Consider the following 26,897-nt stretch of genomic DNA (forward strand, 5'->3'; position numbering starts at 1 on the left):
CAAGTGCACAATGAAAATGATACGCTCCATCTGTATTTAACATTTCGGTTCTATGAGAAAAGCAAGAATGCTTTCTCTTAACCAAACCCCCGACAGCTCAAAGGAACGTGTCAAGAAAGGGAGGATATTCATTCTCAGCACTTTGACTTCATCCCAGATATTCCAATGAAACAGGGTTGATATATGCAAGACTTCTGCATTCACTTTTTTCAGTCAGTCTTTCCTAGCTAATCTCATGTGGTACACACACCACACATTTTAGGAGTGACATCAATCTACAATAGATTTGGAGAGTTGTAGATCTGCTTCCTGAGGGTCTCGACTTTGAGTACTCTTTTACATGATGCCTTAATTAGATACAGAGACAAATCTGTGATATGGCCTAAGATCTGTGTGTATGTGTCTACATATGCCTATGTATGTGTGTGTGTGTGTGTGTGTGTGTGTGTGTGTGTGTGTGTGTGTGTGTGTGTGTGTGTGTGTGTGTGTGTGTGAGTGTGTGTGTGTGTGTGTGTGTGTGTGTGTGTACACACGTGAGACACAAAGTATACGTGTGAAGTCTTTTATTTTGTTTCGTTTCGTTTGGTGAGCGCTGGAGTCGACCATCAAAGCGGCAGAGTCACAAGCCTTAAGGAGAGGATTTAGGCTCTCATGTTTAATAGTCGCAGGGGTGGGATCCATGGAGCGGTCCCCGGCAATCCTCCGGAGGCTGGCCACCTCTTTAAGGCCCCCCCCGTCTCCCTCTCTCCGTTGTTTTTCTGCTCTTTCTCCGGTTCAAAGAGACCCACCGCAGCCGAGGGAGCCACTGAGACGAGAGAAGTGGAGTGAGGTTGGAAAGAAAAAAGACGACAAAAGCGTGCCTTCCCAACGGTACGAGAGGTGCCTCGTAGCCCAAGGCACTGTGGACGCAGGGGACGTCGCCGTCGCAACGGAGGACAACAATAATAATAATAATATGAATTAAAAAAATCCTGTCTTTCTCCGAGATGTGCAGTGGAGTCGGGTGAGAAGAGGACAGAGAGAGGGGGAGAGAGAGGCAGAGAAAGAGGCAGAGAAGAGGTGGCTGGTCCCTTGCTTTCTCTGCTCGGGACCTTAACTACCGTGGTCACCATTTGCCATCTGAGAGAGATTATCATACACACACATGTGTGTGTGTGTGTGTGTTTGTGTGTGTGTGTGTGTTAGGGAGAGAGAGAGGGTGTGTGCGGTATAAATCTCAGTGCCCGTGGGGAACCACAAAATAGGAATGCCGAGGTAAGGTTGAACATGCTCAGCCATTCCAAATCAGTTAGCTTAGTGTACGCCAATTATCAATGGCATTTGTGCCAGTTGCAGCAGCTTTTGTACCCAAGAATATGCAAACGCTTTAGTGTTCTAGGGCTTCTGTGTAGAATATATATATATACATATATGCTGCGCCTCTTTCAAGGACCCAGTGACCATGTGCCATGTGTATGTTCGTGTGTGAGATTGCTTTTGTAAGATTTTCATAGTGTAGTGATATGTTTCACTGACTGTGAGTGTTTATATTTCAGCAACCATGTGTGTGTGTGTGTGTGTGTGTGTGTGTGTGTGTGTGTGTGTGTTTGTGTGTGTGCCAAGTGCATCAGCATGGACTAATGCGCTGAGGAGGAACTGCATTACTCCGGGCTGAGCGGCAGCTATCCATCTCCCTCTGGGAGGCGCCCTGGCCGCTCCTCCCTGCGCCTCCATCATTCCCCACTCAATTCCCACTCTCAGGAAAAGGAGTTCCGCTGATTACCCTTCTCATACCACAATCCCACCCCACCCCACCCCAGATCCCAGTGGCTGAGAAGGACCCCCATATAAACTCGCTAATAATCCATCCTCGCGCCTGCTTTCATTGTCTATATAGAAACATATGATGATTGAGGACAGGAAATAATACCACTGTTACCAAAAACAATGACAGTCATAAATAACACTAGAGGTTAATGATGGAATCATTATGTCGCAGACACAGAGAGCAGCCGTGACAGGAGTGACTGGGGGGAGAGAGGAGAGGGGCGCGAGTAGATTTGGGGGCGGCTTGTTTGAAGGACAGCTGAGGCAGAGTCTGAGGACAAGACCTGTCTGACCTTCTGCCCTTGGTGGCCGCATGACTACACAGTCATCATACTGGCGTGTGTCAGGACAAACGTGGGTCGTATGGAATGCCAGACTGTTCAGTTTGTTGAGATGTGTGTTAAGTGACCCGAGCATAGTGTTCAAGCTGAAAACTAAGGCTAGCTTTACACGACAACGATCTGAACGTAAACCGCAAAAGTGGCGTTGCGTTCCCACTTTTTATTTCGCGTTTAGACGAGAGTCTTTGGTTGGAAATCTGCATGCAGACGGTGACGCAAAAGTGTGTGAAATTGAACTTAACGGTGCAGACGTGGAGGTACCTACTGCAGGATGTATATGTGTCCATTCCATTCCACTATGGCTATTTTAACGCGATTGGGTGCTTATTTATTTATTCATTCACTTACATTTGCAGTGTTCGTGTACATTTACATTTAGTCATTTAGCAGACGCCTTTGGCCAAAGCGACGTAGGCTACAAGGGATAGAACAGACAAGCTTCGAGACCTAGTGTAATTAATGCGCCTTCTCTGTTCTGTTTTATCTGTGATTACTCGGCTTATTTGCTGAAATGACTCCTGGATAGATATCAAAGCAGCTTGAATCTCCGACTGATGGAAATAATCCGACATGTTTGTTGTTGTTTGGCTGTATGCACATGGATATGATGTCAACGCGTATGCGAGGATAGCCAGCGTGAGCAGCTCAGAGCACACTTTTGCGTTTTCAACCCTTTAGACGGGAACGTGACGGTGGAGCGTTTTTAAGATTTCCACTCTGGAGGGTGGGTTCATTTTTTTGCGTTTTTAAGCCCCAAAAACGCTGTCGCTGTCTAAACAAAAGGCACATCTGATAAAATATTTTGTCGGTTTCACCCGGGAGCGTTGTCGTGTAAAGCCACCCTAACAGGGAATATTTATGGAGACAAAAAATTCTCAAAATTATTTGTAAATGCATGCATCATGATCCACAAATATTCAACTATTTACAAATGTGTTTTTTGTTATTTCAAATGAATGTATATTTATAAATATATACTTTATAATTTGTAAATATCCATCATTCTACATTTTGAGTTAAGCTAGCTCAATATTCTTAAAGGCTTCAGGCCTGTTACAGTCTCGATTTCTCCATTTTAGCTCACACTAGCAAGTTATCAGTGAGGGAGTTATATTGCAGCTACCTAACTGTGCAGCACTCTTATTTGCATGGCTTTACCTACATTAGACACATATCCAGTTTGTTGACGCTCGCTGTTCCATTGCCTTAAACTCAAAAACCCAATCAAATTCCGGTTGCTTAGGCTACAACATATACTATGGCCTGAATATAACAAGACTGCCACCTAATGGTTGCTCCATTGCCTTAGTTTAAAGGGGGGCATATGTGTGAGAATCAAGACCTATTTGTATGAGGATCACGAAAAAGCGTCATTGGAAGCTAGGATGAAAGTGTGTGTTGAACGATCCACAAATGCAGATTCAACACTTTGCAGGCAGAATTACAATTGTAGAGATTTACAAATGACATTTCATGACAAATGCACAAGCAAAGATACAGTATATATTTACAAATATACATACATGTGTACAAATCATAGTACGTTTGTTCAAATGAGAAGTCACAAGTAAGTCACAATTAAGTTCAAGTCACTTATGCTTGCCTACAGAGTGCTTGCTGGGTCTGCTCCCACCTACCTAAATGCTCTTGTAAGGGCAAATGTTACACCAAGGACGCTGCGCTCATCTAGCGAGCGTCGTCTGGCACTGCCGCCTGTGCAAGCACGGCAATCCAGACTATTCTCAGTTGTAGTTCCTAGTTGGTGGAACGAACTGCCTAGCACTACCAGAGCAAGGGCGTCCCTCTTTACCTTCAAGAAGCTCTTGAAGACCCAACTCTTCAGAGAGCACCTCCCTTCCTATCTGGCACCTTGGCTTAACTTGCACTTAAGCAGTGACAGTCCCGCACTTCTTTTCCTTTCTATGTCGTTTTCTATTTCTTAAAAAAACAGTATTTATCGTTACACCAGGTTTTATTGCTCTTAGCTTGACTGTTCTAGTTTGTAAGTCATTGAATATTTGTGGATCATGGAACATGAATTCACAAATTATTTTGCGGCATTATTTTCTCCATACATTTTTTCTTGATTATTTGTCATGGTCAACTTGCCTATGTTCATCATTTATATATACTCATATATTTCATGTATAGACCATTTTAGATTTGAGGAGAATCCCAGCTCCTTAGAATTTTGACCATTCCTACCAAGATGAACCATCAGTGAGGAAAGGAACAATGTGTATAAAACCATATCATGGTTTGGTGAGGGTGGAAAAGCAATTGTGTTTCAACTCCTTGATGCTACAAGCTAAAAGTAAGTGTGACTCGACATCTTACCTTAAATGGACTCAGTGATCATTTGTTTGCGTGTGAGCTCTTTCTCATACTCTGCGTCAGCACATTATTGATGAGTGACATCCTAGGTCAAGAAACAGCCCTCAAGAAGTACAGCAAGTTTAAGTTACCCCTAAAGTCAGCCTAGCCATGTTCCAGAATATAGAATGGATTCTGTGAAGGACTCTATCGATCACATTAAAAGGTAATCAACCCACTACATCCGATCGTCAACGATGCATAGAATTTCATGTTGTAGTGAATAAATAGAGATCACGGAGACAGCAGATTTGTTCCCCAAAACTGAAAGTAGGACTTACAGGTGCCAGGCATACAGGTCATGGAGGAGGAGGCCAGCTCTACCACGTGTACGGCCACGCGACCCGACTCCAGTGGAGGGACAGTCAACAGAGAAAGTTGCATAAAGGACTTCCAATGTTAGTGGGGAACACACACACACACACACACGCACACAAAAAATAACACTTATTCTGCAGGCACTGACAAAAATGGAGACAAGAGTGTGACATTTAATGCAGATACGCAGCACCTTCAAATAGAAAACAGCATGACCATGCATGAATTCAATGTATAAACAAATGTACACACACACGCACACACACAAGCACAAGCACAAGCACACACAGACACACAAACACATACACACACACACACGCACACATACACACACACAGACATACGCACATACAGACACACACACTTTTCTAATGAAGTATGTTGCACAATCCCAAAGCCTATTAGCCCAAGTCTGGATGTAGGCGATGGGATGCCTCTAATCCTGTTACATGAAGCCTGAGGGTGTTTTCATAATGTCCTTTAAGCCGCACTGTAGCTTTCTCCTCAAATCCAAAGGCAAAAAAGGAAAGCACTCCTCACTAATCGGATGGATAGACTTAAGCGGGCCAAAGTCAGTAGAAAAACACAGAAAGAAAGTACGGAGACGGGCCAGAGAAACGGAGGTGGAGGAGGAGGAGGAGATGGAGAGGGGTGGGGTGGGGTGTTAGAACTCTCTTGCCTCCATCTGTGCACGGCCACACACATGCACACACACACACGTACGCACACTGTCATTCCTGCAGAGGGGCGGCTAATTAAAAATAGTCTGAATATTTAATGACGTTTTGTCACGCGGTCATGTAATATTCCATTTCCACACCGTGTCAAGACGCAGATATTAATTTGGGCTCTCGGCGCCTAATGAGCATAAATTACTCCTGCTCCGACCCCCCCCCCCCCCCCTCCGCCCCTCCAACCCCACCTCTCCCTCCCTCTCCTCCCTCTTTGTGTGAAATATTCACATGGGAATTTTTGAGGGGATACTGACTGATTTGTTCCACCAGCGAGGGCCTGTTCACACGGGCCTCACTGACACATTAGTCCAGTAGATAAATCAGCACAATCCAGTGGACTTCAGACGGACAGCCCTCTTTGACTAAGTGAAAAACTTGCACTTAAATCAGCCCGACAAGATGATAGTGTGTCAGTTACCAGTGGCTCAAGGCTTCTTGAAAATGAATCCATCTCATTTCAAATGACTTGCATCGCCACGGCAACATCCTGCTCCTTTTATTACACTGGTAGCGGCTACAGGTTCGTCTCCTGCCTCTTTCCCAGGCCCAACAAACAATTTACTTTACTGCATACAAACTGGCGAGCCCCTTGCGTTGAAATTACTGTAATGACACCTCAAATCAGTCCTGATGGTTTGTTGTTATATGGGGGTGCCTGGACCCTTGGACACGTCCCAAGAATCTATACAAATGCGACAGGCAACGCAGAGCAGGGGCATAAATAAGGGGTGGGAGTGAGCGACGTAATGCAAAGCAAGTTGGGCAGCAAAAGTGCATGGTCGGCAGGAGCGGCACGCAGCATTTTTATTGGGGGGGGGGGGAAGACAGAGAGCGAGAGAGAGGGAGAGAGAGAGAGAGAGAGAGAGAAAGAGGATGAGAGAGATAGAGCGAACTTGAGATCAGCAGACACATAGGCCACAGCACAGCACAGCACAGTCCATGGAGAGTGTGGAGGAGGCGTACCTGCTGCTCTGAGTCAGAGGACAACCATGAGCCGTCTGTGATGAGCACCGCTCTGGAGATGTGCCTGTGGAGGTGGAGAGAGAGAGGGATGGAGTTTAACTCTCTTTGTAACACATGCTTTTGAATTCTTGGCCACAAGCTATACAACTCCAAAGTAAAAGGGGAGAGAGACAGAAAAAGGAAAATGGAGAAGAAAAGGACCATAGAGAATGGGGGCCGAGCGACAGAGAGGTGCGGGAGAGTGAAAGAGAGGTATAACCATTAGGTGACAGGGAGAGAGAGACAAGAGAGGGGGACACACAGGAGGCAAGACATAGAGAGACAACACGTTCCAGAGACAGCATGGGAGGCCCAGTCCCATCCTAAGCCAGCTCTGCTCTCCAGGCTGAGTGGGGAGGTGGTGGAGACGTTTAAAGCACGGGTTATTGATGTTCTCCACTCATTCAAACTTTATTTGAAGGTTGTGCCAAGAATCCAATAAATAAGCCATGTCCTTGACAGGCACTGTGTTACACACCAGAAACTGCTGTCCTAGTAATAAATCGCTACTGTTAACTCCACACACAATGTATTTTCTAAATTCATATAGCCGCACGCCAGTTAAATGTGCTGCACAGCAGGCCGTTGGAACAAGGCCCGGTGAGTATTACAGATTTACTTTTTTTATCCTAATGTTATTTCTTTCAACCTTTCATTTTTCACTTGCCTTTTCCCCTTCTTTCTTTATTCTCTTCTTTTTCTCATTCTTTCTTTGTTTCAGTCTTTCTTTGCATATATCTATCTTGTTGTTACTGTTACTGAGTGGTTTTGAGTGGCTTTTATTCAACGGCAACCTCATCCGAGCAGCAAATGCTTTATCTCTTGTGAGTTTTAGGACTGTCACATCTCCACCCCGACGGTGAACTTCACGTCTCCGATCCTCCTCTTGCCCTCGTCTGTATTCTGACCCGCCCCGGCCTGGCAGTCACTCTCTCCCCAGTCTGCCCGTAAACCCATCCGTCACGCTCTAACTGGGGTCAGCGCCGCAAATGTCAAGGTCTGCATCGACAGGGCTGAGGGTGGCTGAACCAGAGAGAAAGACTGAGAGAGCAGGAGGGAGAGGGAGAGATGGAGGGGTAGAGAGAGAGAGAGAAAGAGAGAGATGGAGAGAGAGAGAGAGAGAGAGAGGGAGAGAGATGGAGAGAGAGAGCAAGGGCACCTGACAGGCACGGGGGCCGTCACCGCTGTCGCATCAGTGCTGGACGTCAGCTTGTCACCGCAGCCTGGCATACTGACGCCCTCTCTCACGCCCACAGACGACACCAAAGCCGGCCACTGGACCAGCAGCTCAATCGCTCACTCTGCCAAAGGAGTGCAGTTTCCCACGCTGCTAACACTATGAGCTCTGGTCTATCTGTTTCTGCTGAAGCTTAATTTTATTTAGTTGGTTTCTGATCATCATGGTGAGAGTAACAAACACTTCCTCCTTTATTGTGGGCAATGTTCTGTTTTTCACAACACTTTAATGGTCCATTGTGTGACAGTCAACTATCTGTAGCTAATAAATATCTAACACAATTCACAATGATCACCTCTGAACAGCCAGTAGACTGAACTAAGCCTAACCACAACCTTACCCCAACTCCATATCTAAGGACATTAGTGTGCCTTATTGAGACCAGCAGTATGTTAAAACATACTCAGAAAATTGTTTGTGATGGCTGATAAAAGTCATTTTCCTTAGAAAGTGAATTACCTGGGACAGACATTTATAAAACTCTGTCTTCCACCCCCAGCAGTGGAGCGGTCGAATCACTCACCTGTCGCCTGTGCTCTTCCAATTCTCCCTCACGTATCCATCCTCCACAGCGAAATGACTGCAGCTGATTCGCTGCCCTTCGGTGTCAATCACAGCCCTGCACCTGCGAGGAGTGGGAGAGAGAGAGGAGAGGAGTGAGGTGGGGGTAGCAGGCAGAGCGGCCGCGCATGACATGACCTTGTGGACGGTCCTCAGCTGTCTCACGCTCAGGGTGGATCAAACACAACAGAGCACCGAAACGCACACGAGCCCTTAAATCAACACAAGAAGCAAGAGCATATTTCCTCCAGATCCCTCAAACCCCCCCCCAACGCCCCCACAAAAAAAAGAAGTACCTGTCCAGCTGTGTCAGCTGCGAGAGAGCAGGTGACAGTCTGGGAGTTTGGCAAAAGGGTTCAGCTGCCTTTCTCTCCCCCCTGGGCACACCAGGGTGACCTTCTCAGGTACCACAAAAAAAGGAGAAGAGGACAAAAGAGAAGAAGAAGAAGAAGAAAACGGGGGGGAATGGTGGAGAAAATCTGTCTGCATGTTATGTCAAGAGTTATAAATGTGCTTTATAGGGCTCATTATCCAAACTAATGGAGTTGGGGGTGACATCCTTGAAATGGACTTTCACAACACAATAAAGGAGTGGGGGTGGCAGTGATGGGGGGGGGGGGGGGTAGAGGGGGGCCCACCATGAGCGCTGAGGCTGCCGACACTCCGCCCTTCCCCTCTGATCCGGCACCAGGGCCTTCCACAGTCCTACTCAACCTCGCCGCAATCGACAGCGGAACGGACTGTTTATGTAAATGAAGATTTATTTACTGTGAGGGGGGCCAGGCAGGGGAAGCTGACGTCTGCAATCAATCCCGCGCCAATGGAGTGGGATGGGACAGGCGCACACAGACACACACACATACACTTACAAAGACACACACACACACATACACACACACACACCACACAACCCTGACAGCTAGAGGCGATTGAGAATCTTAGACAAACTTACACAAAGGATTCTAAAACTTACTGGACAGTAACTTTTTAAAACAAGCACAATACAGATTTTCATCAAAGGTCATTCTATTTCAATTAGACAATTACTTTAGTTTAAATTAGTTCAAAGATTCAAATGTGTTGGATGGGAACATTTGAATTACTTAAATATTCTATGTACTTGTATCCAGCTCTATCAAATACTGTTTAATAATTCAACAGATTCCTCAATGAGATTCTTGTGGTGTAGTAACGTTTGCATGCCCATAGACACTTGAAGTGAGTTCTTCAGCATAGCAAATGTTTATCTTCTTTACTTTCAAAGATGTCTTCTCTCAGTACTTCTTATGTTTATTGATGTTCATTTACAGTTCCGATTCTGTCTAATACTTTGTGGTATAATGGTCAACTTTCAAAAACTTTCCCCAACAAACGGTCAATTTTCTTAAAACTCCAGCTTATATTCAAAGTCTCATACTTGATTAAAAACATTTTCTAATGGAATCTAACAGAATTTAAATAGTTTGATGCATATTTTACTCTGTCCAAGACAAAAATGGACTCAACTTCCTCTTCCCACAGCAAAGTTCTGGCTGTCAGCATAGATAAGCTCCCCAAACCCTGATATAGTGCTAATGGACGCTACTCACTGCCGCCCAAGGCCGGAGGTGAACTGCACGGACCATAACAACAGTTCATAAACAGTGTTCATAAACCGGGCCAACAGCCGGACTCTGGGCCAATCAGCATCGCAACCTTGCACCCAAACGACGCGCCGTTTCAAACACTCTTGACTTTTATGCACTGCTGCGCCAGCGTCCAAAGTTTCCCTGCGCAAGCCGACCGTGACACCAACCAGCGCAAACAGCCGATCCACAGGGCCACCAGAGCACCACTCGAGACCTTAGTTCAGTCGAGTGATTTATTCACTCCTGAAAGCTTTGACTGGAAAAATAAACCTCGATCGTGACAGATATAGTACCTTGTGTGTAAACAAAATTCATGTGCCTGGGAACATTTGAATCAACACATTTCCTCTTTCGCATTAGCTCTGTTTTGTTTCGTGTACGAAAGATCGGGTGGGACTGGAGATTGCGCAGCAGCGGAAAAAAAACTAATCGGCACAGACAAACGGTCGACGAGGCCTGTTGACACAGTGACAGATTGAATGGTGGGACAAATGATTGCGACGCTAGTCGGAGGCGGGCGTCGTGGCAACGAGTCGGGTGGCTGAGACCCACCTCCGTGCGGAGTGGCAGGTGGGCTCCACGGCCCCATAATCCACCACTGCATTATTCATCTCCCTCTACCCTTTTCAGCTTTATGTATGTAATAAGAAGAGACATAGGACGGTAATTTATGACACCGGGGAAATTAAAATCATTGTTCAGCCTGCCAGACACCTTGCCAGCCTTTTTTTTTTTTTCTTTCCTTTTTTCCCTTTCACCTTCGCGAAACTTTTTTCCGTGGATGATGTATGACGGTAGCCTCGAACGACGGCACGCCGTGCGTACGGACTGCAGCGCTTCTCTCCCAAAGTGCTTTATGGACTGTGGGCCAAAGCCGACATATCACCGCCTGGCCCCTCGCCAGCCTCCACCTGACCCTTACGGCGCGCGGCACAGCTCGGCTCACAGCTTCAGCCAGCCACTGCTTGGGCCGCATCCAGGGCCTGGGACTTTGGGGTTTTTCTGCCTTGAAAAGTTGGACAGAAGTGCCTCTGTTCCACTGCTCCACACCTTCCCAGCTCGTTAGCTGTGACGGGGATGCGCTGCTAAAGCTTCAAGATGGTGTTGTTGTTAATTATTTGATTTAAACCAAAAAACTAAAACTTTGCAAAAACTAAAAACAGACAAAGCAGTGACCTTGAAATGTGAAATTGAAAAACAAAAAGGGAATCTCTTAACAAGTCCTTGGCCTTCTCTGTTTTGCAAAAAAGAGAGGAACCAATTTCCTCGAGAGGAATGTGCTATCAAAGGGAACCGTAGCTAACCAGGACGAGAGAGGCGTCCCAGTAGGCACCATCTCCCCCAGCAGCCCTCCTTCATCAGAGGGAGACCCTGCGCAAGGGGCTGGGAACCACAATCTGCGGGCGCCTTTTCTGTGCATTAGCACGTTAACAGTAGCTACCTCCATGCCTTCCACTCCACCTTGCTACTGAAGCGATACCAGCCCCAAGGGTCACCCACCACCAAGATGAAAGAATCTCACTGTATCGCCTCAAAAGAAGAAAGAAGAAGGGAGGGAAGAGATGGAGGGGAAAATGGGAAGAGCGAAGAAAAAAAAAAAACTAATCTAACCTAGTTTATGACAACAATCCACCTTTGAAACTCATTAAAGGGCTTTCTGCCCGAGCCCTGACGCGCATTATCAGCACAGATTAATCAGCAGAGACTGGAGATGAACTCTCATTTTTTAAGGAGCTGTAACAGAGGGCTTTTTTGTCTTCAGATGAAAATCAATTAGTGGAGGTAAGGCCACAAGGAAAAAGCCGCATCACTCATCGGCGGCCCGAGTGGCAAGGGCCTGTGATTTGTCTTCCGAGCTCCGCTGCTTCAGGGGGGCTGAGACTCGCGCCCGTCTCCCAGAAAATTAATTTTCTCAGCAAAGATGTGTGCGCCTGAACCCCCGTCTTTTCTCGCTCCTCCCCACCTTTGCTTTCTTCCCCCTCAGCGCGGTCTTGTTTTCGACGGCCGGCATACACAAATGTCTTTCCTACAGAGATCGCTCCCCCCTGTGTGCGTTCTCATTGGACAGATGAACTTAAAAAGAGAAGTAACGGGGAAACTAGGACTACTTCTCCTCCCAGTCCTACACCAGCTATAGCTTTGTTCTGAGCGCTATGTTACGCTTACCGTCTTTCGTTCTGCTGCTTATTGGAAAAGTAATGAGTTTTAACGTTTGGCCATACAATTTGGACAGATCCTAGGGCCACTCACCTGTTCGTTTCTGTGTCCACGACCAAACACTGGATAGAGTGGCGGGGGCAGTAGGTCCCTCCAAACACGGCACACATCCTGAGTGGACACAAAAAAACAAAAACACACTCAATCCTCAAACGCTCACATTTGGTTTGCACACTAAACTCACTGCCCCTAACAGCGTTAATTAAATCTGATAGCTTGACATTAAGGAGTGGGGTGGGGGGATGGGGTGCACAGTCACACCTTGTCACCCTCTCCCGTCGGGAAAAAAAAAATTGTGACCCATCTGACATTGTAAAAATGCCACAGCTGTGAAGAGTAAACAGTAGTTGTTTAACCCCCTGCCTCCTTTTGTGTTTCCATAGCGAAAAGGCTTCACAGTGTCCGGTAGATGAGGGGGTAACTGCAGGCTGAGGGACTTCTGGGGCGATGGAGGACAGGGCAAAGTGAATGTCTCTGGTTGTGGGGGACTTTGCCGGAGAGAGAAATTTGGCACAGGGCACCCTGCCATCACCTTCACCCTGCCACAGAGACAGCTGCATGTGACACTGCTGAATGTCTCCAGAGCCAACTCCAGATAGCACCTCGCCTCCATCTGCAGCTCATGGAACAGTGTGTGTGTGTGTGTGTGTGTGTGTGTGTGTGTGTGTGTGTGTGTGTGCGTGTGTGTGTGTGTGTGTGTGTGTGTGTGTGTGTGTATGTGTGTGTGTGTGTGTGTGTGTGTGTGTGTGTGTGTGTGTGTGTATGTGTGGGTGTGTGTTTGTGTGCGTCTGTGTTCGCAGCACGTACAGTATAAAGATTATCACTTATGCGGTCTTATAAAGAAGTGTTGGGTGGCTGTCAAGCCGAGATGAATACATGAGAGATACAGCGAGATCTGGCCTTGCGAGAGGAGATGGCAAGATAAGAGGGAAAGAGTGAAAGAACAGAGAGAGCGAGAGAGAGAGAGAGAGAGAGAGAGCGCGCGCTCGCTCCTTGGCTCCTTTTAGACTCCCACCCTCCTCCTCCTCTTCCTCCTCCCTCCTGCTCCTGTTCTCTTTCTCTTGGAGGAGGTCTACCTGCACATGCCCCTCACAGATTAATTTTGAGACATGGCATCTTAATAAAGCTCAAGAGGGAACAAAAAAAAGCAGCACTGAAAAAAAAGAAAACTAGAGGCAGTCATGCGGGCCCCTCTCGCCATCCCTGGCATCACAAAACCCCATTGAGACACGCTCCGAGAGAAAGAGAGAGAGAGAAAGAGAGAGAGAGAGAGAGAGAGAGTCCTTTGATGTCATTAACCCCAACTGACAGACGTTTAAGCTGATATTACTCTAATTAACTCACGGCTGTCTGTGGCAATGATGCTGTCGGTGGCCTGAGCAGCGCACCCCGTCGAAGCAGGGGGCCCCGTCGAAAGCGCAGACGTCCCCTCGCTTTAACCCCTCCAACCCTCCGCCTGCACCCTCTCCACCGTCGTTTCCCGGTTCACCCTACCTTCCCTTGCCCTGGCGACATCACTTGGCGTCCCGGCTAAATTAACAGTTGTGAAAATGCGCTACCCCCGCACGCAGAGAGCCTGGCGTTCCTTATGGCCCCTAAATGGCATTTCAGTTCCTATCAAGGCAAGAATCAGGGGACGTGATTTTTTAATACGGTGGCAAAACAATGGGGGCCATTAATAGCCCAACTCCATGACAGCAGCGCTCAGCAATGATTTATGAGTTTGTGTATAATTTGATTATGCTATTAATTCCACTGATTACAGCGGCAGCTAGTGTGGAGAAGGTCACATCCAAAATAAATCTCCAACACAACTCCCCCCCCACCCCCACCCAACCCTGCCAACCACCGTTGTACCCCTCCACCCCCCAGCCCCCCGCCTCTTCACCAACCCAGCACTCTCCCTGCTCCACAAAACAACTGCCTCCAACTAGTTATTTCTGTAATTAAACGGTACTGTAAGAAGAAGCAAAAATAAGCTGCAGGCGCTGCCAGCTCAATCTCAGTCCAGGCTAAAATAAATAGAAAAATCCCTTATAAGGATGGCAGTAGATGTAATGTGTTTTTTTTTCTTTCTTTCTTTTTTTTTTTACTTTTCATCATGTCATCAATAGTGTAATAACTGAGTGGACGGGGCAAAATGCCTCCACTGGATCACAGTGCTTGATGTCTTCAAAGCCGCTCCTTTCCTATTGAAAGTGCACTTTATTCAGAACCCCAGATAGCATCGCAGTCTGGAACAGATCGGCCATTGATCTGGATCAACGTCCGTTACCGAACCACTTGCAGAGTGGCCTCCATGGTTTAAAATCATTACACAACCTCTCTGGCCTTTGGGTAAAAAGGGAGAAGTCGATTCGACTGTCCTGTTGGAGGAAAAGTTTGCGTGGTCAAGCATTTACAAGGGTTTCAGTTCTAACCAATTGCCAATCCATGATCTCTGAAAAAGTTTGTGTTCTGAAACAGTATTACATTACAATTACATATAGTATTACATTACTTATAGAGATTCCTCTCAACGCCCCAGCCAAGTTCCTTAAACAGACCTTTAGTAATCTCTCATGACGTTTAGACCCCCAACCTTTGATTAGGCCCTCATATAGAAAAAAAACAATAATAGGTTTAAACCAACCCAGGTGAGGGCAGAGGCAGTATTTGATCTGAATGTGACTGTAGAATCGCCGCAGAAGGGCCTACCGAGTAGATCCAGGGCACGCTGCCATTAAAATGGCTGCTTGCCGCCTGCGGGGCGTCCGCGATAAATCCTTCGACCGTCCAGGAGACGCTAAACAAACAAAATTACCGCGCCACGTTCGGCAGACCACTTACCTGTCAAGTTCATCGCCGGCAAATTCGCCCGTAATCTCCCGGAGCTGGGTGGCAGAGTGGGGGGCTAATGGTTGGCCAATAATTAAAAGAAAACAAAGCGTCACACCGCCTGGCGAGCTCCACTGCAGAAAATTAAATCCTGTTGGATCCGAATAAATTAGATGTTTATTGCTCCCATGAAGTGGTGGAAGGGAGTGAGAGCGAGAGAGAGAGATAGAGAGCGAGAGAGAGAGATAGAGAGAGAGAAGGAGAGAGAGAGGGAGACGATATGGAGGAAATATGATCTGAAAATGAGTGCCGCAGAAAGACAATCATCCTCACTAATTAATGCATTTCCCCGTCCTCTCAATCTGTTTCAGTTTGACTGCTGTCTGATTGAAGCGCTGCAATACGGCATGCAAATCAAAGGCTTGTAATGGCCAAAGATGCTGCCCTATTTTTTTTCCAGGAATGTGGGGGTAAGGGGTGGGTCTGCACTGATCAACTCAAACCGGACCTCCACATCCCATCCCGAGCCACATAGGAGCATCAATAAGGAGGTGATGTGGGGGGGGGGGGGGTTGGCGGTGAAGACTAAAGCCACGGAGCCAGGAGAGCCCAAAGGTTATTTAGAAATTAAAACGAGCCTTTCCCGTCAAAAAACTTGAGGAATAACGCAGGCGAGGACAGCAAAGCATTTCATTAGCAGCGCTGCTCGCTGATCTGTGAATAACCCGGGAGAGAGTGGCGGTGGCAGCATTATTGAGTTTGCGCCGCCATCTATCCATCCATCAGCTGCGAGCAGGTATCAGTGTGATGGATGGGCCCGCCTCCGCGGCACCTTCCAACCCTCGCACTACGGCTCACCCTCCCTCCTGCTCCGGACTTTTGTCTCTTCATCCTGGTCCCCGCTTGTTGTCATCCGCACCTCCCAGGGGGGTATTCCACGTGGTTTAGTGACAAATCTGGGTTAGTTAACTCAGAGTAAATGGTAAACCTCCTAATAAAAGCCCTATAGGTTTTGTTTTTGCTGGGAGAATGAAGCCATAGGGCTCTTCTATTAGGAGGTTTACCACTTACTTAACTTAGCCAGGTTCGTCACTAAACCACGTACTTGAAATACCCCCCTGGTGTTTTATTTGTTTTCGCCACAATCTCTTTCGCGCCTTCTCCATCTTTGATAGACTGAAAGCGAGACGACAAAATACACTTTTTACCTCTTCCTTTGCAGCTGTGTTGGGTTAGCCTGCCATCTTTTCTCCATTCCTCTATTATGATTAACTTAATGTTTCCCCCGAATAGAAACAGCCCAATGTTCACACCTGACTCAGTAGACCTACAAGCTTGTAAGCATTACATAGGCACAAAGCACCTGTGCACTTTGCCCTAAAGAACATTTTGGTAAAAAATATAATAATTAGAGACTAAGCGTCTGCTTTGTTTTGGTTATTGGTTAACCCTGCCTTTGACGGACAGCTTGCAGATGGGACTATGCATCTGTGGCTTACCATGCTTATCTGCATGTCAGCGAGGGGTGACTGGAAGAAAAAAAAAGGTGTGCAAATCAAAATTGCTAATGAACACATCTCCACGCGGATGCATGGCTTTATTAGCATTCAAGAACCAGAAACCAATTAAAACCAATCAGAGCTCTCTTTCAGCGCCGAGGCTAAACATAAACAGAACAAACGTAAGCTCTTTCATCAGGGTTCGAGGATTGAGCTGTTTATATCTCTCAACCTTAGTCGGCGTAAGATGAAAGGCCATTGTCAAGTCACTGTTTACACTAACAACACGAGCCCTTGAAAACACACCTGTGCCATCCTAACCCAATGGAGTCCAACAAACAAAACAGTGGCATCACGAGACCTTTTTAACCAGGGGTGTCAAACTGAAATACACAGAGGGCCGAAATAAAAAAAATGGGTGTAAGTCGAGGGCCGGAAAGTGGGGCAAGCGCTCCCTAAATTGTCGTATGCTTCCAACGCGGGGACAGTGCATTGTGGGACTTGCAGTATTTGTGGTGCGTTCGACATACCAGCTGCGGCAGACAAGCTCTGATAGATAAATAGATGGATACTTTATTAATCCTGAGGGAAAATTAGGCAAACCAAATAAAATGTCACCGTTGCTCATTCAAATCAATGGAACTTTTTGCAACATTCTGGGGAGCTGGCGGGCCAGATTAAATGGCTTGTTGGGCCTGATCAGGCTCCCGGGCCTTGAGTTTCACAGATGTGTTCTAAACAAACCCAATCAACCCATGAGCAAACCAGTGGCGTGAATGATCTCTTAAAGGCTGCCTGCACCTATACTACACTACACCACACCATGCCATACCACACCACGCTACGCCAAGCCAAGCCAAGCCATGCCCTGCCATGCCATGCCCAGCCATGCAAATTCCCCCAAAGTTTGAGGGATCTGTTTGTCCATCTGTGCAGCCCTGTCTGCTCCTGCACTGCTGGGGAGCCTGGAGGAGGCGCAGCATGGAGCCACTCACGTGGAGCACCGTGGGCCCGCTCTGGGGAGAGGCAGCAGCAGCAGCAGCAGCAGTAGGGGAGCTGGGACTCAGGCTGGGGGTGGGGGGAGTGGTGCTGGGGGTGCTCAGTCATCTTTGCAGCTGTGGCCCTCACCCCTGGGGGAGATGTTCTCTGTTTCACTGGCTCCGAGCCATCCCTGGCCTCTCTTAAGCCCCATCCACAGCCTCAGGCAGGCAGGCAGGCATGCAGGGGAGGTAAGGGATGCTGCTCGTGCCGTCCCGCAGCCCTGCTTGCCTCTAAGTGCTTCAGTTTCACAGTCCCCGTCCCTCAGGGCTTGCAAGTGCTAAAAGCAGGCATTCAGAACGCAACTGAGCACTGCAATCGTCCCGAAGACCAACTACCCCCTTCCCCCCTCCCACCACCCTCTTAAAGAAGCTCCACAAGTCACAGACTGCTTGTCCAAGATGTACTACACACATACATACCTACAAGTGACTGCACAAGCAGAACCACATATCATTTCCTTGTTTCTTTGATCCTTATGAGTTCTGCGCTTCAAACGGTACACATCCCGAGCAAGTCGTCATTGGTACAATTTAATTTAGTCTTTGCTAGGAGACAAATCCCATGAGTGGTTTGCAATGCACATTACCAAGCTGTCAAAAAATTCACCTCTGCTAAGGTAAACTAGTAATGAACATCAGCAAAATGTTCTTGTTTGTGTACATTCATAAAACCATAAGAACATAAAAAAAAAACGAGACGTGAAATAGTGGCGAGTCCAAATAGAGCTTTGCTAAGAGCCACATTACAGCAGCTCTGACAGTGAAATACCTACAATCAATTGAAATGCCTACAATCAAGCTTCCCTGGGGTCCGCCTCAATTTTTCTCCATGAAAACCTCGACTTTTTGTAGTCCCACGCTGGGGGGGGTTTGAAAATAAAGCAGTTTAGCGTAGCGCTCAGGAGGCTCAGGAGACTTCTCAGAGGCAATTTCGAACAACTGGAGAACAAATGTCAACCTGTCTCACCTGCAGAAGCACTGCGGGATCTCCCCCAGGCCGTACATGGTGAACAGGAAGGGCGTGTTGCCATAGCGACCCAGGCAGCGGAGGAAGTGCTGCGTGGCCCGGAGACCGTCCTCTGTGAGGGTCTCGTGCGTCACCATGCCGATGGCTTGCAGCAGGAAGTGCTGGAGGTTGTCTGTGAGCTTCTTGGTCCGGAGGAATTCCCAAAAGGGCTTTTGGGAAAAGTCTGAAGGAAGACAGAAGGACGTAATCAGTACTGAACATGGGGAGGTGTCCCAACAGAATAGCAGCAAGTGCCTCTCAACTGTGACATTTCTATTTGCACAGCAGAGAACACTGAGTGCTTATTCTGGTGAGATTACTTGGCACACAATAGTGTGCTGACAAAAAATGACCTTCTATACCACACCAAAATACACTATATGCTATTTATTCATACATTCTGATGATGTCTTTTAAGTTCCTTACAGTCAGTCCACCACTACCTCTGTACATCAGACATGATCAAAGTTAATCCACACGGCACCCATAAAACAAAACTCCTAGCACAGCCCGCATGTAAAATTAAATGAATGACCTATCAGGAAAAAGGAGGTCTGGGGGCACAGAGGTACGTACATGTGGCTCCGGGGCAGAGAGGCTGAGCTGGAGCAGAGAGGCTGAGCTGGAGGGCCCAGAGAGCTGCACTGCAGAGAGGGGGCAGTGGTGCTGGAACACACGGGTCATACCCTGGAACTCCTCTGGGTGCTGCTCAAAGTCCAGGCAAAAGGTGAGGAACTTCATCAGCCACGCGCTTCTCCACTATCGTCAGCGGCTTACTGACAAACACGTCGCCGAGAACAGGGGACCTGAAGGGGGGGGGGGGGTGTGTTGTGTGGTAAGGACAGCAGAAAAAAAATTGTCAAATGGGAAGAGAGTGAGAAAATGGACAAAGAGGAAGAGAGAGAGAAAATGGACAAAGAGGAAGAGCGAAAGAAAGAATGGGGGAAAAAATTGAGGGGAAAGAGAGAGTAAGGGAGATGGATAGAGAGTTACACGAAAAAGAAAGAGATTTCAGAGCAGAGAATTTGCAAGCAGAGGGAGAAAGGTGTGGCGAGAGTGTGAGTGAGTGTGTGTGTGCGCACATATATCTGAGGCAGAGGAAAAATACAGTCCACTGCATAGGTCACATATGGGCCAGCCGGCTTTCAGTTAAGTGGTTTCCTTGAAACAAATATTAACAAATGGATTTTCATTTCTGCTCAACAGTTGAGTTACACTACATTAAATTTTTTCATGGTGTTTACGACAACAGAGCGATCCTGTAAAATAATCTGACGCATTAGCAAACAGGAAGAGTGAAGAACTCTATATATATGAGCATATGAGGGTGAGGCATTGGCATAGCAAGACCATAATCATTTTATTCCAGTTCAGCACCTCCAAATCCCAAGAGTGACTCAGGTCTAACCCAGATAATGGTATTACAACAAAGGGGAAGTTTGTGTGGCAGCCCAGAAGAGTCACTGGTGGTATTTTAAAGACAAACACCTCGCTAGTCTAGAAATGCTGGTGGAATCCTCCACTTGCAATCTCACTGGACGCTAGGAGTTCAAAGTCACAGGAATTGTGTGCAGAAAACAGACATGCACACTGTGTTAAAACAAGGTGCATATTCTCTATTGTTAGCATGTAGACAATCAGCAGCAATCTGCATATTCGACCATAGGTAGGATCAATAGGCCTCAGAGGGTAGGTGGTCCTTGGCCAAGAGAACGGACTTAATGCCACAGAGCCAAGACAGTAACAATATGCTCAGGCAACAACAGACAGCTTCTCACATAGTTTTGTCTTGTAGATGTAGACAAAATTGCCAACAGAGACGCATATCATAATACTGGCAGCATGAAGGGTGAGGTGGGTGTGTTTGTATGTCACCTGCCTGTTCGACTTTCCCGTTGTGGTAGGTAAGGATGCGGGTGATGTTTTTAAACACAGTGTAGGGGCTGATGTTGGACTGGATGAGGAGCTCGATCAGGCTGCCCCTAGAGTACATCAGCTGGGGTGACGAACACACAACAGGGTCAGGGGTCAAGGGTCATTAGGGTCACCATGCAGTTTCGGTCCTCACACTGGACTGGATCAATTCAACAGCAAGTTCATCAACAGATGCACCCTTTTTCACCATAGAAGAAAAAAAATGATATCGGTCAGAATTTGAAAAGCTACATTTCTGCATTTATTCATTCTCAGGATAATAACTAACTAATAGCAAGCCTGACGTTGGACTGGATGATATTACCACTACTAGTGCATCGTCCTTAGCTAAGCACTCAGAACACTTGACAAAATAAACTGTGGGCACCGATGCAACATGTCACCATACTACAGAAATAGATGTGCATAAGGCACTTTTAATATATACATGATCACCATGTAGTGGGCAGTATTTTCCGGCCGCCATATAGACTGAGAGACAATGAAAAGTATATGCCCAGAAATATCCAGAACAGAATTTGTGAACATATTTACAAGATGTCACTTAATCTAAAGAGGTGGTTAAGACTACGTGATTCATTTCTTGTGATACAATGGTACTTTCATACCTTTTCCATTTTTTCTCCCCTAAAAGGCAATGCTGCCTATTGCACCTCATATTTTCCTAGCCAATGTTCTCCTAACAGCTCTGAACCTGACCTTAAAAACAAGTCAACCACTTGACACAGACCTTGTAGTGAACACCTGCACCAACCTTAGACACCAGGTCAATGTTGAACCTGCGCCCCTCCTTCAGCAGGCCAGCGTAGGTTATCCTCTTCACCTCCAGCGCTTTGGCAGGGCTCTCAGCATGAGCCTGTGTTTGCGCTTCCTCTGTTGCCTCTGATTGGTTGGCATCTTGAGAGGCTCCTCCCTCTTGACCCTGGGATGCCCCTCCCTCTTTTAGGTCACGTGGCAGCTCTTGCTCTGGGGGGGGGGCGTCTCGCTGGCGGTCGTGGCCTCCACGCAGGTTTCCCCCTCCCCTGGGTCTGCGTCTTGTCCCTGGGGTGTACCTGGGGTCCTCCTCCTCCTTCTGCTCCTTCTCCTCATTCAGCCTCAGCACCTCCTCAGCCTCTGGGTTTGAAGAAAACTATACAAAAGTCATTAGTTCACGCTGAGTACATGACATTAATGACGTTACCTCTGATGATCAAGACATTCATTGCACCTCTATGTGTATGTAACTATAAAAACTGGGTTGTAAAAGTTATAAAAAGCCTGTAATGATATTTAAATTAAATATTAAATATTAAAACATTTACACAAATGGAATATTGTAATACCTGGCATCATTGCAGACCATCCTGTGTAACCCTCGTAACCCTTGTGTTTTTGGTAGTAGCTTCCTTACCAACATTAAGCAGGCCAGGCATTTTCAAATTCTTGAATGTCCTGTTGTGTCTTTCTGTGCTGTGTCTATTTATTCTGCATTGTCATGGCCGTGTCTACACATTCACACTGCTTTGTTTCTTGATGTGGAAGAATGGAACCTGTCCTCAGTTATAATGCAATTAATCCATGGTACTGTTAACATTCAAAGTTAATGTATGAAGTTACATTCTTGGTATTGAGCTTTACTTGTGTGGAGGTGGCATTTTACCTGGCATAGCAGAGGACCCTGAGATTGGTGATGGAGAAGTTGTCGGCACTGATGGGCACTACCATCTCTCCCTTCTCCAGCTTGAGCTTCCATTCCGGCTCTGCCTCTTTGCTCTGTGTTTCCTTCTGACCCTATACAAATGGACATACATTTAAAAAACACACACACAAGCATACACAAACACGCGCACGCACACGCACACGCACACACACACACGACACAAGAGGTATTCCCCTGAACATTAGTGGTGATGTGCTCTCAAACTCTGGCTTCGAAGGTTTGCACGTTCCATTAATCTCTGCGACATAACATTATATTTGGATGCAACACCGAAAAAGCTTGATACACATACAGTAGCTCCTAATTCATTTCTGACAAAAACGTCAGGCCCTTATAAATCTCTGGGTTTTTAAATAGAGAGATCCCGCACACTCACTTCATATTTCTCAATCCAGGACAGCAGGCCGTTGAAGTTAAAACTGTCCCAGTTACTGGCATAGTACTTCCTCCAGAACACATCACAGATGTGATTAATCTCATCATGAAAGTATCAGTGTGACAGTCTAAAGTAACGAACAGTCATTTCCCTTATTATTAAAGAGTATTAAACACATAAAAAGGTATTTTGATTTCACAGATGGACGACAAACGGTGAAGTTTGGTGCCTGCTGCATTGGTCACCGTTGCCCACACAGGAGTTGATGCGGCTAATGCAAAGCCAGAGGGGACGCAGCATTTGTGACACAATTCAGAATTAGGTTAGCCAGAAAAAGGTAAAGTTAACCCTTGGCGAGTAATGCTTTCGACAACACCAAGAAGACTAAAGAGGACTGGGATAAAGGGTTCAGGCAGCAGACAGGGATAGGTCTCGTGTTGGAGTCGACATTTGTAACTTACCGGTTTAGATGAAAAACCCGCTGTCCCACCCTGGAGCAGGCGTATGCAACGACCGACTCGGTGAGATCTAAAAAAATTACAGCAGACAGGGTTCCATTGTCATCATGACTGTTCGCCACAGAGCACAACCATTAACCATCCCACTCCTCAACCCTTTTCCTGCCTGAGACGCATTATTCAATTTGCGAAACTGCCGCTCGTTTCAGCCCTGTCCAGCTCCATTGTCGAGCTCTGCCCTTGTGCTTTTTAGGGTATTATTATTCCATTTGCACAATTGGATGGCCATTGCTATTTGTTTGATTCGAGTGATTCTATATTTGTTGTAACTTCTTCTGTTATTTTTTTGTTTAGCTAAAAGCACTTAGGGACAAAGTGGTGACAGAGATAAATTACAGACAAAAAGGTTAAGACATTGAGCCAGTTTACTAACTCGATTCCTTTAACCTGCCTGAAACTAGTGATATAGTGATAACAATAATAATAAATATAGGCCACTTGTTGCGCTGTGTTTTGTGTTATAATAATAATTGTTGTTTATTATCAAGTTTTAGTACATTTACATCAACTTCAAAAGTAATTACTGATTTCAAACAAACATTTCCACAGCTTGTCATGGGAGATTACTGAGTCTAAATCATCTCTGGGGCATTAAGCTATTGCAAGTGGAAAGTACCACCCAGTGGAGTCTAACAGTGGAGCAGCCTAACTTCTGCCCAGAGGGCTACATCCCACCACCTTAACAACCTTCAGATACTGTCTGCTATACTGTAGGCCACTACATTTATACCGACCCCCTCAGGCTTGCGGTGCTTGAAACAAAAAGGTCCAGGTTAAAATGGCGGCATTCTTCAGGCCTGCACATCTGATAGCGGGTGAAAGAGGAGAGCGAGGGAGCAAGTGAGGGAGTGAGGGAACAAGGGAGCGAGCGGGTGAGGTGAGATTGAGTGGTGAGGCCGCGAAGCCGGGGCGGAAAACAACTCCATTAAGCCGCCAGTGCGTCCCCTCTTCCCCATTCCTCTATGAGCTCATCTGGCCTTGCCACAGCCCCATCTCCAGCTCACAATGGGAAAGTGATTTATTCCTGCGAGCGGGGCCTGTCGCCACGCCACCCTCTCCCTTTCCTCGAGGTGCAGGCAGGCAGGCAGGCATGCAGGCAGGCAGGCAGGCAGGCAGGCAGACATCCACTGCACAAAAGCAGAGCCTAACACGCCAGCGCCAGTGATCGTCATGCTCCACATCTGCACTGGTTAGCAAGAGGGCTAATTTACACATCAAAATCGGTGAGTTTTGGAACATAAAAGTCTCGATCATAATCATATTTTGTTTAATTGCTATTTCAATTATATTGTATTTAAACGTAGGAGCTATGCTGGTGGTGGTCAGGGTTTGTGTGTGTGTGTGTGTGTGGGGGGGGGGGCTTTAGTGAAAAAAAAAACTAAAGAAATATTCTTTTGGAGTAGCCATCAAAACAAACCAACAAAAGTATTATAAATAAAACAAATAGATGACACCCACAGCAAATGGGCTTTGTCTCAATAAACTACCCAGTGGGAACAGATGAAGGAGATAGTTCTATATATCTGTCTACACAATGCTGAAGATGTTTCTAAAAAGTGTAAATAACCACCCACCGTCATCTTTTAATACCATTTGTCGTATCCGGTATTGATTTTTCCACATCATGTTTGCTAAAGACAAACATTACCTGCCATAAAGCGGTGGTGCCACACAGACATGCCTGGCGATAAATAATAGATCGGGGCCGGCAGGACTTTGATGACCGAGCAAAGCCTGAAATGCTTTCAGCAGGAATTGTATGAAATCATAAATCACTCTTCATTTCAGGGAGCATTCCAAAATGGATTCTATCTCTCCACCTTGAAAGTCATTTTGTGCGTTATTTATAGTCAGGGGGCTGAGAACGCCAGCAGAAAGGGAGAGAGTGAGGGAGAGAGATTGAGAGTGAGAGTGAGAGAGAGATACAGAGAGGGGGGGGGGTAGAGAGATAGAGAATACCCTCTATAAGGAACAGCATGGGAAGGCACTTCAGTCATCCTCCTCCCTTTTCTGTCACCCCCCAACCCCCACTCCACCCCTCTTACTCACACACGGCTCCTCCTCCTGTATCTAAGCCTCAGGGTCAGAGTTCAACTGCTCCACAGCCCTCTGTATGTAAAACAGACAAATGGAATAAAGCCAGTTTGGGCAAGCTCCATTAATAACACCCTCTTACGCCATCCTGTACACTGCTGTTACAATAGTAATTGGCCTACTCACACCTTAAACATGTGGCCTACAGGCTTAGGTGTATTCTTCCTGTCTGCATGAAGCTACATTTCGCTGACTGCAGATAAGCAATGAAGTTCGCTAATCAACTCTGGCTTTCGAGGGAACACATGATTATGCTATGATAAATAATTAAATACCAGAACAGCGAGGGTAACACTACCGAGTAGCACTGTCACATAGTAGCTGTTTGTTCCAGCCCAGTGAAGTGACAGCCTAAAGGAGATCAGTCACACATGGCGGAGGGGTTGGCCATCGTGGCAACGCCATCCCATAATCACACTATCGCTAATGGGGACAATTCATGTGGTGGCACTAAAAGCCCGTCCCCTCCACCCCCCCTCCCCCCAAGATGGATAGTTACATTAACCCAACAGCAAGATGCCCAGGCCAAAGCAAGATGCCTGGGTGGCTTTCTTTATTGCTTCGCATTTAAAAGCCCATGCAAGTACAAGTCTTCTATGAGAAGGACTAATTGTACATCTCAGTCACTGCCTGCTAAATGTAAACTATCACTCAACAAGAAAACAGTGGTGGCTTGGGATGTGTGGTGTGACTAACACACACTTTCACTTTAACCGGCAAGAGCTTTTCCTGCTGCTAATGCAATGCAATGCAAATCTAACGCTTTATTGTATGTGTGCTGGTCAGCAGCTTCCAAAAGTACTGTCCCAAAAACAGTGGGTTAAAACTATTCACAAGGCTACACAAAGCATGTGTAAAACCAAAGTTCAGACGGAAATATCCTATCTTATTCATCCTGATTGACCACCTTAGTCACTGATGACTTATAAATGTGCACCAGGCCCCCTGTACCTCCAAAACATCAATTCTCAAAAAAGGTCCACACCAGCAGACGCCAGAGAACCATGTCTGCAGGTCACTCATCCCTAGTGTGGCAGACTCAGTCCTCAGCTCTGCATGGTCACAGGGTGACCTCCACTGCATCTCCCTTCGGAGGGCCACTCTGCATGTGACCCCCTTGATTTGCTGCGTCCCATGTCACTCAGTCACAGCCCTCGCACCCGTTTGTCCCTGACAGCAGAGCTCATAGGCGGAGCCAAGGGGAGGATCCATCTCCATTAATCGTCATGGAAACCTTGACTCCCCGAGCGCACTGCTCTCACTAAGGCTTGCGGCGCAGCGTGAAGCCAGGGCCAATTTCATTCAGAAGTGAACTTAAGACATGTAGGCAGAGAGAGACACCAAAAGACACCAAGACCCAGTGATCACGGGACAACACGGGCATCAATGCAACACAGAAGGACTGTGAGTGAGTGAGTGTGTGTGTGTGTGTGTGTGACTATGCTGGTTCTTCTTCGACCCTTGTTCCTGGAAGGGACCATCAACAAACGGTTCACATCCAGGTGTCCATGAGCGTATAATCGGAGCAAAGACTCCTGGCCTCTCTGTCACCGGCGCTCCCTGGGCCGCAACCCCCCTGGCGAGTGTCAACCGAGTCTGCGGACTGACGGGGTGCAACCAACGGTAACAGAGCCGTTCCGACTCATGCCATGCTCCGGCAGATGGAGAAACAATGTCATTAGATGGCCGCCATATT

The 26,897-nt window shown here is 46.8% G+C and overlaps 1 pseudogene across 1 annotated transcript in view; it reads right to left on the reverse strand.

Moving 5' to 3' along the window:
- The window catches only part of LOC308370994 (rab proteins geranylgeranyltransferase component A 1-like), a 33,139-nt pseudogene that overhangs the window by 4,771 nt on the left and 1,471 nt on the right, over window positions 1–26,897 (reverse strand). The window contains exons 2-12 of the transcript in view: window positions 23,051–23,117; window positions 22,590–22,659; window positions 22,171–22,284; window positions 21,269–21,643; window positions 20,459–20,575; window positions 19,266–19,385; window positions 18,541–18,763; window positions 12,251–12,328; window positions 8,335–8,436; window positions 6,536–6,599; window positions 4,802–4,898 (exon numbers count right to left, since the gene is read on the reverse strand). The product of the transcript in view is annotated as a rab proteins geranylgeranyltransferase component A 1-like (transcript). The remainder of the gene's footprint in view (window positions 1–4,801; window positions 4,899–6,535; window positions 6,600–8,334; window positions 8,437–12,250; window positions 12,329–18,540; window positions 18,764–19,265; window positions 19,386–20,458; window positions 20,576–21,268; window positions 21,644–22,170; window positions 22,285–22,589; window positions 22,660–23,050; window positions 23,118–26,897) is intronic.

This window comes from Sprattus sprattus (genome assembly GCF_963457725.1).
Source record: "Sprattus sprattus genome assembly, chromosome: 1".
Lineage (NCBI taxonomy): Eukaryota > Metazoa > Chordata > Actinopteri > Clupeiformes > Clupeidae > Sprattus > Sprattus sprattus.